This window comes from Ceratotherium simum, chromosome 20 (genome assembly GCF_057802395.1).
Source record: "Ceratotherium simum simum isolate JZ-2026a chromosome 20, ASM5780239v1, whole genome shotgun sequence".
Classification (NCBI taxonomy): domain Eukaryota; kingdom Metazoa; phylum Chordata; class Mammalia; order Perissodactyla; family Rhinocerotidae; genus Ceratotherium; species Ceratotherium simum.
The window spans coordinates 692,249-705,742 of record NC_141919.1 but is presented as its reverse complement, the minus strand read 5'-3'; the positions used below and the strand labels follow the sequence as shown (position 1 = coordinate 705,742).

Here is a 13,494-nt window from a genome sequence, read left to right as displayed (position 1 = left end):
GTTCCAGGAAGTGCAGAGTTCCAAATAAGAAAAAACCCAAAAGACCTATACTAAGACACATGATAATTAAAATGGTAAAAGTTAAGGATAAAGAGAGACCTTAAAAGCAGCTAGAGAAAAACTTCTTACATACAAAGGAAACCCCATAAGGCTAACGGCAGATTTTTCAGCAGAAAATTGACAGGCCAGAAGGGAGTAGCATGACATAGTCAAAGTGCTGAAAGAAAAAAAATTCCAACCAAGAATTCTCTACCCAGAAAGGTTATCATTCAGAATTGAAGGAGAGATTAAGAGTTTTCCAGATAATCAAAAGCCAAAGAAATTCACTGCCACTAAACCAGCCTTACAAGCAATGTTAAATGGACTTCTCTAAGATGAAAAGAAAAGACACTCATTAATAATAAGAAAACATATGAATATAATAATCTCACTGGAAAAGGTAAATATATAGTAAAAGTAGTGGATCAATAATAAAGCAAGGATGAAGGTCAAAAGACAAAAGTAGTAAAATTAACTAAAATTACAATAATTCACTAGGGATGCATAAAATAAAAAGATGTAAAATGTGTCATCAAAAATATAAAATGTGTAAGGGGGAGTAAAAATGTAAAGTTTTGGAATGTGTTCAAACTTAAGTTGCTATCGACTTAAAAGAGAGTGGTATATACATAGGATGTTATATGTGAACCTCATGGTAACCACAAAGAAAAAACTTATAGTGAATATGCAAAAGAAAAGGAGAAAGGAATCTAAACATACATAACATTAAAGTAAGACATCAAAAAACACGGGAAGAGAGAGAGAGAAGAAAGGAACAGAGAGGAACTATAAAAACAAGAGAAGGGAACACTTCCAAACACATTGTATGAGGCCAGCATTACCCCAATACCAAAACCAGACAAGGACACCACAAAAAAAGAAAATTACAGGCTGATATCCTTGAAGAACGTAAATGAAATTAATTTATGACAAAGGAGCTAACAACATACAATGGAGAAAGAACATTCTCTTCAATAAATGGTGCTGGGAAAACTGGACAGCCACCTACAAAAGAATGAAACTAGACCACTATCTTACACCATACACAAAAATTAGCTCAAAGTGGATTAAAGACTTGAATGTAAGACCTGAAACCCTAAAATTCCTAGAATAAAACATAGGTGGTAATTTCCTTGACATCCATCTTAGTGATGTTTTTGTGGATCTGACTCCAAGGGTAGGAAAACAAAAGGAAAAATAAATGAGACTACATCAAACTAAAAAGCCTCTGCACAACAATGGAAACCATCATGAAAATGAAAAGACAACCTACCAATTGGGGGAAATATTTGCAAATCATATATCTGATGAGGGGTTAATATCCAAAATTTATGAAGAACTCATACAACTCAACAAAAACAAAAGACAAACAACCTGACTGAAAAAGGGGCAGAGGATCTGAAAAAACATTTTCCCAAAGAAGACATACAAAAGGCCAACGGGCACATTAAAAGATGTTCGACATCACTAATTATTAAGGAAATGCAAATCAAAACCACAATGGGACACCAGCTCACAACTGTTAGAATGGCTATTATCAAAAAGACAAGGGGCTGGCCCGGTGGCATAGTGGTTAAGTTCGGCATGCTCTGCTTAGGTGGCCTGGGTTCGCCACCTACACCACTCATCAAGCCATGCTGTGGTGGTGACCCACATACAAAATAGAGGAAGATGGGCACAGATGTTAGTTCAGGGCCACTCTTCTTCAAGCAAAAAGAGTAAGATTGGCAACAGGTATTAGCTCAGGGCCAATCTTTCTCACCAAAAAGAAAAAAAAAAAAAGAGACAAGAAATAGCAAGTGTTGGAGAGGATGTGGAAAAAACAGAATGCTCCGACACTGCTGGTGGGATTGTAAATTGATGCAGCCACTATGGGAAACGGTATGGAGATTCCTCAAGAAATTATGAATAGAACTACCACATTACCCAGCTATTCCACTATTGGGTATTTACCTGAAGAATACAAAAACATTAATTCAGAAAGATATCTGAACCTCTATGTTCATTGCAGCATTATTTACAATAGCCAAGATATGGAAACAACCTAAGTGCCCATCAGTGGATGAATGGATATAGATGTGGTATATATGCAATGGAATACTTTTGTTTTAGTTAGTGCTGTTGAGTTGATTCTGACTCCTAGCGACCCTGTGTATAGCAGAGTGGAACCCTGCCTGGTCTTTTTGCACCATCCTCTCTTCTGGCACTATATCAGACAATGCTCCACTGCTATTCATAGGGTTTTCATGGCCATTTTTTTCAGAAATCGGTGGCCAGTTCCTTCTTCCAAATTTGTCTTAGTCTGGAAGCATCGCTGAAACCTTCACCATGGGTGACCCTGCAGGTATGTGAAATACTGGTGGCATAGCTTTCAGCATCACAGCAACATGCAGCTGCCACAATATGACAATATACAGATCAGGAAACGAACCCAGCTGCAGTGGTGACAGCACTGAATCTTAACCACTAGACCACAAGGACTGGCTAATGGAATACTACTCATCCACAAAAAAGAATGAAATCTTGCCATTTGCAACAACATGGATGGACCTTGAGGTTATTATGTTAAGTAAAATAAGTCAGAAGGAGACAGATAAATACTGTATGATTTCACTCATATGTGGAATCTGAAAACAAAACAAAAACAAAACAAAAAAAATACCTTATATATATGGAGAATAGATTTGTGGTTACCAGAGGGGAAGGGGTTTGGGGATTGGACAAAAGGGGTGAGGGGGATCAATTGTAGGGTGATGGATGGTAACTAGACTTTTGGGGGTGATCACTTTGTAGTATATATAGATGTTGAATTATAGTGTTGTACACCTGAAACTTATATAATAAAAAAGAAAAAAACCCTATCAAATTCCTATTCATTGCTTATATATAGGAATAGGATTGACTTTTAAAATTTTTTTTAATTGAGGTAACATTGGTTTATAACATATAAATTTCAGGTGTATATCATTATATTTTGACTTCTATACAGACTGCAGTGTGTTCACCACCAAAAGTCTAGTTGCTGTCCATCACCATACACATGTGCCCCTTTACTCTTTTTGCCCTCCTTCTGCCCCTTCTCCTCTCATAACACCAATCTGTTCTCCTTGTCTATGTGTTTGTTTATCTTCCACATATGCATGAAGTCGTATGGTAATTGTCTTTCTCTGTCTGATTTCACTTAGCATAATACCTTCAAAGTACATCCATGTTGTCACAAATGGCAAGATTTCATTTTTTTTATGGATGAGTAGCATTCCATTGTACATATATATACCACATCTTTATCCATTCATCCACTGATAGGCATTTAGTTTGCTTCCAAGTCTTGGCTATTGTGAATAATGCTGCAATGAATATACGGGTGCATATATCTTTTTAATTAGTGTTTTCATGTTCTTTGGATAAACACCCAGAAGTGGAATAGCTGGGTCATATGGTATTGCCATTTTTCAATTTTTAAGGAATCTCCATACTGTTTTCCATAGGGTTGCACCAATTTACATTCCCACCAGGAGTGTACAAGAGTTCCTTTTTCTCCACATCCTCTCTAACTCTCATTATTTCTTGTCTTTTTAATAATAGCCATTCTAATGAGTGTGAGATGATATCTCATTGTAGTTTTGATTTGCATTTCCATAGTAATTAGTGATGTTGAACACTTTTCATGTGCCTTTTGGCCATCTGTATATCTTCTTTGGAAAAATGTGTGTTCATATCCTCTGCCCATTTTTTGGTCGGGTTTTTTGTTGTTGTTGTTGAGTTGTATGAGTTCTTCGTATATTCTGGATATCAACTCCTTATTGGATATATGATTTGCAAATGTTTTCTCCCAATTGGTACCTTGTCTTTTTGTTTTGTTGATGATTTCCTTCACTGTGCAGAAGGTTTTTAGTTTGATGTGGTCCCATTTGTTTATCTTTTTTTTTGTTTCCTTTGCCTCAGGACACATGGTATCCAAAAACATACTGCTAAGACCAATGTCAAAAACATACTACCTACGTTTTCTTCCAGGAGTTTTATGGTTTCAGGTCTTACATTCAAGTCTTTAATCTATTTAGAGTTAATTTTTGTGTGTGGTGTAAGATAATAGTCTGCTTTCATTCTTTTGCATGTGGCTGTCCCGTTTTACCAACACTGTTTATTGAAGAGACTTTCTTTTCCCCATTGTATGTTCTTGGCTCCTTTGTCAAAAACCAGCTGTCCGTAGATGTGTGGGTTTATTTCTGGGCTCTCAATTCTATTCCACTGATCCGTGCATCATCTTTTCTGCCATTACCATGTTGTTTTGGTTACTATAGCACTGTAGTATATTTTGAATTCAGGGAGTGTGATACCTCCAGCTTTGTTCTTTTTTCTCAGGATCACTTTGTTTATTCAGAGTCTTTTACTGTTCCATATAAATTTTAGGATTCTTTGTTCTATTTCTGTGAAAATGTCATTGGGATTCTGATTGGGATTGCATTGAATATGTAGATGGCTTTAGGTAATATGAACATTTTAACTATGTTAAGTATTCCAGTCTATGAGCACGGAATATCTTTCATTTCTTTATGTCTTCAATTTCTTTCAACAATGTCTTCTAATTTTCATTGTATAGGTCTTCACCTCTTTGGTTAAATTTATTCCTAGGTATTTTATTCTTTTTGTTGTAATTATAAATGGGATTGTATTCTTGATTTCTTTTTCTGCTAGTTTGTTGTTAGTGTATAGAAATGAGACTGATTTTTGTACGTTGATTTTGTACTCTGCAACTTTACTGTATTCATTAATTATTTCTAATAGATTTTTGGTGAATCCTTTAGGGTTTTCTATATATAGAATCATATTATCTGCAAATAGTGACAGTTTTACCTCTTACTTTCAAATTTGGATCTCTCTTCTTTCTTTTTCTAGGACTTCCAATACTATGTTGAATAAGAGTGGTGAGAGTAGGCATCCTTGTCTTGTTCCTGTTCTCAGAGGGATGGCTTTCAGTTTTTCACCACTGAGTATGATGCTGGCTGTATGTTTGTCATATATGGCCTTTATTATGCTGAGGTACTTTTTCTTTACCCATCTTATTGAGAGTTTTTATCATAAATGGATGTTGAATCTTGTGCAATACTTTCTCTGCATTTATTGAGATGCTGATGTGATATTTATTCTTCATTTTGTTAATGTGGGGTATCATGCTGATTGATTTGTGGATGTTGAACCATCCCTGCATCCCTGAAATAAATCCCACTTGATCATGGTGTATGATCCTTTTAATGTTTTGTTGTATTCGATTTGCTAATATTTTATTGAAGATTTTTGCATCTATGTTCATCAGCGATATTGGCCTGTAATTTTCCTTTTTTATATTGTCCTTCTCTGGTTTTGGTATCAGGGTAATTTTGGTGTCATAAAATGGGTTAGGAAGCATCTCATCCTCTTCAATTTTTTGAAAGAGTTTTAGAAGGATAGGTGTTACATCATATTTGAATGTTTGGTTTCACTAGAGAAGAATTCACCAGAGAAGCCAGCTAGTCCTGGACTTTTGTGTTTTGGGAGGTTTTTTAGTACTGTTTCAATCTCAAGTAAATTGTGATTGGTCTATTCAGATTCTCTATTTCTTCTTGATTCAGTTTTGGGAGGTTGCATGATTCTAAGAATTTATCCATTTCTTCTAGATATCCAATTTGTTGGTGTATAGCTTTTCATAGTGTTCTCTTATAATCCTGTTTTTCTGTGGTATGCATTGTAATTTTTCCTCTTTCATTTCTGATTTTATTTATTTGAGCCTTCTCTCTTTTTTCCCTTAGTGAGTCTAGCTAAAGGTTTGTCAATTTTGTTTATCTTTTCAAAGAACCAGCTCTTAGTTTTCATTGATCTTTCTATTGTCTTTTTAGTCTCTATTTCATTTATTTCTGCTCTGATTTTTATTTCCTTCCTTTTACTGACTTTGGACTTCATTTGTTCTTCTTTTTTCTAGTTCTTTCAGGTGTAGTGTTAGATTGTTTATTTGATATTTTTCTTGATTTTTTAAGGTAGGCCTGTTTTGCTATACACTTCCCTCTTAGTACCACTTTTGCTGCATCCTATAGGTTTTGGTATGTTGTGTTTTCATTTTCATTTGTCTCCAGGTATTTTTTGATTCCTCCTTTGATTTCTTCATTGATCCAATAGTTGTTCAGTAGCACGTTGTTTAGTCTCCACATATTTGTGACTTTTACAGCTTTTTTCTTGTAGTTGATTTCTAGTTTACCATTGTGGTTGGAAAAAAGGCTTGATATGATTTTTTTTATAAATTATTTATTTATTTATTTTTCTCCCCAAAGCCCCAGTAGATAGTTGTATGTCATAGCTGCACATCCTTCTAGTTACTGTATGTGGGACGCGGCCTCAGCATGGCTGGAGAAGCGGTGCATCGGTGCGCACCCGGGATCCAAACCTGGGCTGCCAGTAGCGGAGCGCGTGCACTTAACCACTAAGCCACGGGGCCAGCCCAGGCTTGATATGATTTTAATCTTAAATTTATTGAGACTTGTTTTGTTTCCCAACATATGGTCTATCTTTGAGAATGTTTCACGTGCACTTGAGAAGAATGTGTATTCTGCTGCTTTTCGATGGAATGTTCTATATATATCTATTAAGTCCACCTGGTCTACTGTTTTATTTAAAGTCACTGTTTCCGTGTTGACTCTGTCTGGATGATCTACCCATTGATGTTAGCGGGGTATTAAAGTTCCCTACTATTATTGTGTCACTGTCAATTTCTCCCCTTAGGTCTATTAATATTTGCTTTATATATTTTGGTGCTCCTATGTCAGGTGCACACATATTAATAAGTTGTTATGTCTTCTTGGTGGAATGTCCCCTTTATCATTATATAATGCCCATCTTTGTATCTTGCTATCATTTTTGGCTTTAAGTCTATTTTGTATGATACGAGTATGGCTATACCTGCTTTCTTTTGGCTGCCATTTGCTTGGAGTATCATATTCCATCCCTTCACTCTGAGCCTGTGTTATCTTTAGAGCTGAGATGGGTGTCCTGGAGGCAGCATATTGTCGGGTCTCGTTTTTTAATCCATCCATCCACTCTGTGACTTTTGATTGGTGAAATAAATCCACTTACATTTAGGGTGATTATTGATATATGAGGCTTAATACTGCCATTTTCTCTTTTGTTTTTTGGTTGTTCTATATTTCCATTGTTTCTTTTTCCTTGTGTTTCTGTCTTCCATTTTGGTTTGGTGGTTTTCTGTGATGTGTTTCTCAGTTTCCTCTTTTTTCATGTTTTGTGACTCAGCTCTGAATTTTTGTTTTGTGGTTACCATGAGGTTTGTATAAAAGATCTCATAGATGAGATGGTCCTGTTTCTGCTGATAGCATCTTATGTCCATTTGCCTTTGCAGGTTCTGTCCTTTTCCTGTTCCCCTTCGATGTTTTTGTTGTCACAAGTTATCCCTTTTTGTATTGTGTTTGTTACCAAATTGAAGTGGTTATAGTTATTTTTGATCCTTTATTTCCCTTTAGCATTTATAAGTGTTTTCTAACCTATTCTGATATAGAGTTGCAATTTTCTGATTCCATCTCTCTATCACCTTGCTCATAGCTTTTTATACCTTTGCCTTTTTGTTTCAAGTCAGAGGGCTCCTTTCAGCATTTATATAAGGTAGGTCTAGTGGCAATGAACTCCCTCAGCTTTTTTTGTCTTGGAAAGCCTTTATTTCTCCTTCATATCTGAAGGATAACTTTGTGGATAGAGTATTCTTGGCTGACAGTTTTTATCTTTCAATATTTTGAATATATCATTCCACTCTCTCCTAGTCTGTAGAGTTCCTGCTGAGAAATCCACTGATAGCCTAACGGGAGTTCCTTTGTAAGTTATTTTCTTCTTTCTGGCCACTCTCAGTATTCTTTCTTTAAAGTCATTGACTTTTGACAGTTTTAATATAATGTGCCTTGGAGAAGGTCTCTCTGTGTTGAAACAGTTATACTGGACATACATGTACTTGTATATCCAGTTCCTTCCCCAGGTTTGGGAAGTTCTCAGCTATTACTTCTTTAAATAAGCTCTCTGCTCCTTTCTCCCACTCCTCTCCCTCTGAGATACCCATCCTCCTTATGTTGCTTTTCCTACTTGAGTCAGATACTTCCCATAGAATTTCTACATTTAAAAAAAATCTTAGTTCTCTCTCCTCTTCCACCTGAGTCATTTCTAGGTTTCAATCTTCAAGCTTGTTAATTTTATCTTTCATATGATCTGCTCTATTTTCAGTGCTTTCTACTTTATTATACATCTCATTAATTGTATTCTTCATCTCTAGAATTTCTTTGGTTTCTTTTTCAGAGTTTCAATCTCTTTGGTGCAGTACTCCTTCTGTTCATCAATTTTATTCCTGAGCTCATGGAACTGTCTTCCTGAGTTTTCTTGTAACTCACCGAGTTTCTTCATGATAGCTTTTTTGAATTCTCTGTCAGATCACAATCTTCAATGACTTCAAGTTTGGTTTCTGAAGACCTGTCATTTTCTTTTTGTGCTCCCATGTTACTGCAGTTCTTCATGGTGCTTGATGAATTGTTTCTCTGCCAGTGCATTCATGGTAGTAAACACTTTTCTTATTTGAGTAAGACTTTGGTTACTTTGATTATGAGCTGATCCTGTTTATATTTGGGAGCCTGCATTTTTTGCCCTCCACTGCCTCGGCCAGAGGTGTCGACAGCACCCTCCTTGTACTGCTTCTGCCTCCAAGGTTGTTGGTGCCTTGCTGCTTATGATATCACTGTAGTTGTGGGTGCTGCCACCAGGGTCACAAGGCTGCAAGCACTTCTGCTGCTTCTGCTATCACCTGGATCTCATGTTACCCCAGTGCTGTGGAGGGAGGTGGAGAGTGGAGCGAGAGCTGGGGTCACGGGCACCTCCACCACTTCTGGGTTTGTTGAGTCTGCAGGCACCACTCCACAAAAGGGGCTGATGTTGTGGGCATGTCTGCAGCTGTGGGAGACTGGGGTTGTGGGCTCTGCTGTCACTGTTTCCTGGCTCTCTTCATAGGCTTGGGTGCTGCTGCCATGTGCACTGCCAGTGCTGCTGCTCCTGAGTTATCTGAAGTTCTGAGAGCACTACTGCCAGAGGTGCTGAGTTCATTGGTGTCACCATGGCTGCCAGGGGCCTGGGGTCTTGTGTACAGCCCCCATTAATGGAAGGGCCGATGTTGGGGGTGCCACTTCTGGGGGCTGGGTTGTGTGAACTGCTGTGGCTCCTGAAGCCTCAGGTCACAGGCGCCACCTGCTGCTTCTGGGGCGGGGGGTAAGCTGCAAGTGCCGTTGCAGCTCCTGCAACCTCTGATCTCAGGAGCTTGCCTGATTCCTGGAATCTCAGGTCACAGGTACTGCCGCCACTGCTGAGGGTATGGGGGTCTTATAATGCAGTGTTGTTGTGGTTCCCAGAGTCTCTGGTCATGGTTCTGCAGTGATTCCTGGTACCTCTGGGAACGTGGGCTGCCTGGATTCCTGGGGCATCCATTTGTGGATGTTACCTCAGTTCCTGGGCCTCTGTTCGTAGGCTCATCCATAGATCCTGGAACCTCCAGTCTCAGCAGCTGCAGTAGCTGCTCCCCCAGTTCCACTGCCTCTAGAAGGTTCAGTCCACTCAACTTCAGATGTATAGATGTATGGATCTCTCAGGTATTCTCGTGTGCTGTGCAGAGTCCTTTGTTGGTCAATGGATGTCCCACTGGTTGTAACTTGGGAGAGACAAAGGGAACAAGTCACTCTGCTATGATGCTGATGTCACCCTTTTTTATTGTTTTTCTATTGTTTATTTCATTTATTTCTGCTCTAATCTTTATTATTATCTTCCTTCTGCTAAATTTGGATTTAGTTTGCTCTTTTTCTAGTTCTTTGAGGTATAAAATTTGGGGGTTTTTTTTGAGATCGTTTTTCTTAATATAGGCATTTGTAGCTATAAACTTTCCTCTTAGAATGGCTTTTGCTGTATCTCATAAATTTTGGTATATTGTTTCCATTTTCATTTGTTTCAAGATATGTTTTGATTTTCCTTTTGATTTATTCTTTGATCAGTTGGTGTTCAGGAGTGTGTTATTTTCTACTTACGTGTGAATTTTCCCATGTTCCTTCTGTTATTGATTTCTAGCTTCATATCATATGGTCAGAAGAGATACTTGATATGATTTCTATATTCTTGAATTTGTTAGAATTGTTTTGTTGCCTAACATATGATCTATCCAGGAGAATGTTCCATGTGTGCTTGAGAAGAATGTTTTTCCTTTTGCTGTTGGATAGAATGTTCTGTATCTGTCTGTTAGGTCCATTTGTTCTAGAAGTTGTTTATTTTACATCAACATTATTTTCATTTTCTGTTTAAGACTCAATGGAAGAACAGCTTAAGACCAGTCAGTGGTTGTTCCTACCCATTCAATGGCCTGAGCAGTGGGAACTGCAGGCCAGTCTTCAGTAGCAGGCTGAGCATTAGTCTTCAATAGGGAACTGTTGAATTGGCACAGAGGGCATCTGCATGCCTTTAGAACAGTCTGTGACTTCAGGTTGAGTAGCAGTAAATCTGGGAACTGCAGCAGCCAGTCCATTCGTCTTGAAATTCCTCCTTGGTCACAGCCTTTTCAGCTGCAGCCTGCTCTTCCTTTTCAATCTCTTCAGGATCTCTGTGGAAGTAGAGATCAGGTCTGACCTCCCATGGGTGTTCATGGGAGATTGTACCCTGCATGTGGGGAACTTCCCAGGTCAGCATCCACCATATCAGACCCACTTAGTGAGCTTTTTTGTTGCAGAGGATGTCAGTGTCCACATAGTGCAGAGGAGAGTCTGTGTTACAAAGAGAAATGGTAGGCATATTAGCATAATATGCCTCTGTGAGAGGGTCGTAGTCAGCCCTGGGATCAGTAACAACCAGAAATCTTGGCTCCTGGAAGGCTGCCTGGATCTGGTTAGTGAAGGTTCCAGGAGTGAAGTGGCCAGCAATAAGAGTGTCTGTAGTGGCATCATAAAACTTCAGCATGGCTTTCTGACCAATATTCCTTGATAGTGTGACACTGATATCAGCTGGGTTTTCAATGGCAACAACGACACAAGCTGCCAGCAGAAGCTTCTCCCAGGTTCTCTTCAGATTTATGATGTAAATGCCTTCAGTTTTCCTTTTGTAGATGTACTGTTCCATTTGGAAGTCAAGATTGGTGCCACCCAGGTGGGTTCCTGCTTAAGGAATTTGAGAACATACTCTTTCATTTGCAGGACATCTAGGGCTCTGGACATTGTGAAAGTTTCCCTTTAAGTTATGATGGGAACCCAGAACAGTGCCATATGGACTCCTCTCTGGTAGTGCAAAAAGCCCCATTTGGTCTATAGTGTTGTTCAAATCCACTGTTTCCATACTGATTTTCTGTTTGGATGATCTATCCATTGTTGAAAGTGGGGTATTCAAGTCCTCTACTATTGTATTGCTATTTATTTCTTTTAGTTCTGTTAGTATTTGCTTTAAATATTTAGTTGCATTGCTCCAATTTTGGGTGACTAAATATTTATAATTATTATATCTTTTTGAAGAATTGACTCCTTTATCATTGTATAAAGACCTTCTCTGTCTCCTGTGACTATTTTTACCTTAAAGTCTATTTTGTATGATATGAGTATAACTAGCTCACGCTCTCTTTTGTCTACCATTTGCATGGAATATCTGTTTCTATCCCTTCACTTTCAGCCTGTCTGTGTCCTTCAAGTTAAAATGAGTCTCTTGCAGGTGGCATATTGTCGGATCTTGTTTTTCTTTTTTAATCCATTCATTGTCTTTTTTTTTTTTTTTGGTGAGGATGACTAGCCCTGAGCTAAAATCCATTGCCAATCCTCCTCTTTTTTGTGTGTGAGGAAGATAAGCTGTGAGCTAACATCTGATGCCAATCCTCCTCTTTTTGCCAGGGAAGATTGGCCCTGGGCTAACATCCGTGCCCATCTTCCTCTACTTTATATGGGATGCCACCACAGCATGGCTTGACAAGTGGTGCATTGGTGCGCACCCGGGATCCGAACCTGCAAACCCTTGGGCCACTGAAGCTGAGCACATGCACCTAACTGCTGCACTACCAGGCAGGCCCCGCCTGCCTTTACTATTGCCATTTTGTTAAATGTTTTCTGACTGTTTTGGTGTTCCTTTATTCCTTTACTTCTCTCTTGCTGTTTTCCTTTGTGAAATGATGACTTTTTATGGTGGTATGCTTTGATTCTTTTGTCTTAATCTTTTGTATATCTACTAGTTTTTTTTTTTTTTTTGGTGGTTGCCATAAGGCTTACACAAATTATCTTGTAGTTATAATATCCTATTTTAAGCTAACAACTTCAATAGCATACAGAAACTCTATACTTTTACTTCTCCCTCCCTCACATTTTAGGATATTGATGTTACAAGTTACATCTTTTTAATATTGTGTATCCAATAATAAATCATCATACTCATATTTAATGTTTGTTTTTAACTTTGAAACTAGAGTTTAAAGTGATTTATGCACCACCATTACAATATTAGAGAATCTGATTTTGACTATATAATTACCTTTACTGGTGAGTTTTACATATTCCTGTTCTTATGTTGTTAATTAGCATCCTTTCATTTCAGCTTGAAGAACTCCCTTTAGCATTTCTTGTAAGGTAGATCTGGTGGTGATGTCTCTCAGCTTTTTTTTTTTTTTTTTTGTGAGGAGATCAGCCCTGTGCTAACATCCGCCAATCCTCCTCTTTTTTTGCCGAGGAAGACGGCCCTGGGCTAACATCCGTGCCCATCCTCCTCCACTTTATATGGGATGCCGCCACAGCATGGCTTGCCAAAGCAGTGCGTCGGTGCGCGCCCGGGATCCGAACCAGCGAACCCCGGGCCGCCGCAGTGGAGCACGCGCACCCAACCTCTTGCGCCACTGGGCCGGCCCCTCTCTCAGCTTTTGTTTGGGAAAGTCTTTATCTCCTCTTCATTTCTGAAGGACAGCTTTGCTGGGTATAGCATTCTTGATTGAGTCTTTTTCTTTCAATATTTTTAATATGTCATTCCACTCTCTCCTGGCCTGTGAAATCCACTGTAGTTTTAAGGGGGCTCCCTTGTATGTAATAAGTTTCCTTTCTTTTGCTGCTTTTGAAATTCTTTTTGTTTTTGACTTTTGACAATTATAATGTATATTGGTGTAGCCCTTTTCAGGTTCAACCTACTGGGGACTTTTGGGTCTGAAATCTGGGTGACCATTTTCTCCCCATGTTTTGGAAATTTTCAGCCCTTATTTCTTTAAATAGACTGTCCCTCTCTCTCCCCTCTTCCTGGGATTCCTATAATGCATATATTGTTTTATTTCATGATATCGTATAAATCTTGTAGGCTGTCTTCATTCTTTTTAATTCTTTTTTCTCCTATGACTGGATACTTCCAAATTCTTTCTTTGAGTTAACTGATTTTTTTCTCCTTTGTTGAAAAAAGGCT

General features: G+C 38.4%; 1 pseudogene; it reads right to left on the bottom strand.

The window, feature by feature from the left end:
- Window positions 1-10,411: 10,411 nt before the first annotated feature.
- Window positions 10,412-11,294, bottom strand: LOC101395545 (small ribosomal subunit protein uS2 pseudogene; annotated as a pseudogene).
- Window positions 11,295-13,494: the final 2,200 nt, after the last annotated feature.